The sequence below is a fragment of the Aegilops tauschii genome, chromosome 2 (genome assembly GCF_002575655.3).
Source record: "Aegilops tauschii subsp. strangulata cultivar AL8/78 chromosome 2, Aet v6.0, whole genome shotgun sequence".
NCBI lineage: Eukaryota > Viridiplantae > Streptophyta > Magnoliopsida > Poales > Poaceae > Aegilops > Aegilops tauschii.
Genome location: NC_053036.3, coordinates 488348681 through 488351869, shown reverse-complemented (window position 1 = coordinate 488351869; position 3189 = coordinate 488348681). Strand labels below are relative to the sequence as shown.

Here is a 3189-nt window from a genome sequence, read left to right as displayed (position 1 = left end):
ACTTATGCGCCGCCGCCTTCTCGTCTTTTCCCTCGTCACCGTACCCCCACCTATGCCATGCCGCTGGACCTCAAGGCCAAGACCAAGACCAGCTTCAAGGGGGTGCAGGCACGTGGCTACGTCCACTTCGACGCCTAGTTCTAGTGTGACAACCGTCGCTACTGGCTCGGCACGTTCACGATGGCGGATATTGTGGCGCAAGCCTATGCCGTTGCTTGGCGGTTTGGCCGATGGCGAGAGGAGCTCAGCTTCTCGGAGATCGCAACCAGGGAGGAAGTGGAGTTCATCTGTCCACCGGTGACTATTGTGTCGGTCAAAGAGGAGGAGGAGGAGGAGGATAAGAAGAAGTACATCCACATTGTTCCTCACGAGAGTGATGTGGAGGCCATGGCGAGGTTCACGAGAGAGAACCCGCAGTATGTCTAGTACGAGGTGGAAATCTTCTGGAAGCGATACCACGCGAAGAAGAAGGGGGACGAGTCTGGCCCATCGACGGTGATCAACCTTCGGTCGTCACCGGAGGAGGAGTTCACCTCCGATCAAGAGGGGACCCTGGCGTATTGGAACTCAGTCGACACCGACTATGTGTCGGACGAGTAGAGTAGTAGTTATCTGTTATGTTTGATCAAAGTAGTATGGTGAAGTTTGTGTTGAAGGTTTAAATCTATACAATGTTTAGATGTTTGTTTAAATTGATTTATGCAATATGCTTTCAACAACAATAATTTGTTTTTAGGGCATCTACTGAAGTTGGAAGTCTTTGGTGTTGTTTAAAAACAGTTTTGTGTGCTGCAAAAATTACTTAGCCACCGTTTGGTGCCTTATTATAGGGCACCTTGGAGATGCTCCAAGGGGATAAGTGTAGAAAAGAAGAACGGAAGTGGGATGAATGCACAATTGTATTTGGTCTTCGGAGCGGGATGAATGTACAATTTTATTCGGTCTTCGGAGCGTACATTTATACTACAAGCATTATATATGCCTAGAGAGTGCGGTTCCATAAGTCAAACAAGCGATGTAATTGCGCGGGATATTCAGCTATACACCATGTTCAGTAGCGGGAAAATACATTGTATTCAAACAAGGCAGCCCTTGAACACGGTCTAATTCAAACACGATACATACTACGCGCGCAATTCTGGCATGTCAATCGAAATTGATATTTCGTGCGCGCGTACAAATACACATTCGCTTGCGTGTTTCTTTCCGCATTAGTACATAGTAAAATATGGCGCCTCCTTAACCCTAGCGTTAAAGCTTGCCAAACTCGTTGCGTTTCTTTCCGCATATAACATATGGGGCCTCCTTGCAGTTAAAGGTTACCAAACTAGCTTTGTTCCTAACTTCCTATATAAGGGCAGCAATGTCGACGGGGAAATGCACCACACACTCTCCTAGTCTCCTTGACGGTTTCACCAGTCCCTCCCTCTCCAATCTCCATTCTCCACCCGCGAAGCAATCCTACTTACGTGCTCATGGCCTCCGCTGGCGCTGATGAGTCGAGCAACGTCATGACGAGCGGCGGCTCCACCTACCGCCACGACGACCGCACGGGCTCTGAGTCCGGCGGTGCCGGCAGCCGTCCGTCGCCCCAGCACAAGAGTCCACGCGGCCCCGGCGATCTCCTCTTCGGACGCGTCCCGTTCGTCGCCGCCGGCTCTGCAGGTCCGTCCTCTCCTCAACACCATCACCAACGCTACACTAGGCAGCACTACAATCCGGCAACGACATGGAAGCCCCAGCCTGTTGTTGAGAGCCCGGTGTTCAAGAACACAACGGTGGTAAATATGATGAGGCGCATGAACTACGAGGTCGGGTCCGGCTCTGGCCTCGGCAAGCACGGCCAGGGCATCACATCTCCTGTGAAGGTGGTGAAGCGGCCAGAGAGCGCTGGTTTCGGCACGGTCGGCGCCGAGGGAGAAGGATCATACGATAACGGACTTCCCAACAAGGTCCCGGAAACCTTGCCGACCAAATGGGGAGCTGACCAGTGCGCGGATGAAATCTCTCAAGCGGTCTACAACGACTGGGAGATGGGCGACGCCGACGGATCGCGGAAGCAAGGCCGGGAGTTCTGCCAGAAAATACTCGCTGAAGTGCGGGAGCTGCAAGATGGTGTCCTGGACGACGGCGAGCATATGGTGGTGGACGCGGCGGAGGAGATCATCGAGGTCGTGACACTGGTGCACCAGAAAAGTGAATCGGGAGAGTTGACGGCGGGCCACCTCATCTTGGTGTTCACAAGGCTGAAGGAAAAGTTCCCGGAGGAGTACCAGACGTACTGCCTCGCGAACACGGCGGGCGTGCTCGTGGCGCGGCTCATTGGCCCGGTGCTCCAAAGGTGGCAGCCTCTTTGGGACCCGGCCATGTGGCTGGACGTGTTCGTCGTCCTAAGGAACACACTGGACGATGGGTCGGCCATGTCGCCGTACGTGGAGCTCGTCGAAGACACGGTGGTTCCGGCTGTCCAGGCCTTGGAGTGGAAGACCACGGACTCCGAGCGGATGCGCCGCTTCCTGGCGCAGTGGAAGGACACACTGCCTCCTTCCGCCGTGCAGCGCATCCTCGTAGAGGTCGTCATGCCGGAGCTGACCGCCGAAGTGGAGTCATGGGACCCGCGGGATGCCTGGCAGGCCGACTGCTGTCACCTCCTGCTTCGCCAGTGGATGCCGCTCGCCGGTCCACTGCTGGAGAGCCTATGCGTCACCGTGAGACGCAAGCTTGAGAGGGCGCTGCGGGAATGGGACGACGCCGGCCACGCCTTGCTCTCCAAGTCCAACCTTAACCTGGTGGCGCCCTGGAAGGCCCTGTTCGGCCGGGCGAGCTGGGAGGAGTTCGTCGACAGGATCGGCGTCGTGCGGCACCTGGAACAGCGCCTGCGGAGCCTCCGGATCACGCCGCCGAAGCAGAATGACGACGCGTTCTTGGAGGTGATCATGAAGTGGGCGCCGCTCGTGCGGGCGGAGGACATGGCGCGGCTCCTGGAGGCCGAGTTCTTCGGCAGGTGGCGGCACGCGCTCCGTCACTGGCTGCTGGCCGCGAAACCCGCCACCAGAGAGGCCGTCGAGTGGTGCAACGGGTGGGGGCGCGCCTTCACGCCGGAGCTGCGCGAGGATGAGCGCGTGCATGCCCGCCTCGAGGCTGGCATAGACATGATCAACAGTGCGGCGCAGGGGCTGGAGATTTAGC

General features: G+C 56.8%; 1 pseudogene; it reads left to right on the top strand.

Moving 5' to 3' along the window:
• Positions 1-1475: 1475 nt before the first annotated feature.
• On the top strand, positions 1476-2725 carry LOC109760721 (septin and tuftelin-interacting protein 1 homolog 1-like; annotated as a pseudogene).
• The last annotated feature ends 464 nt before the right edge of the window (positions 2726-3189 follow it).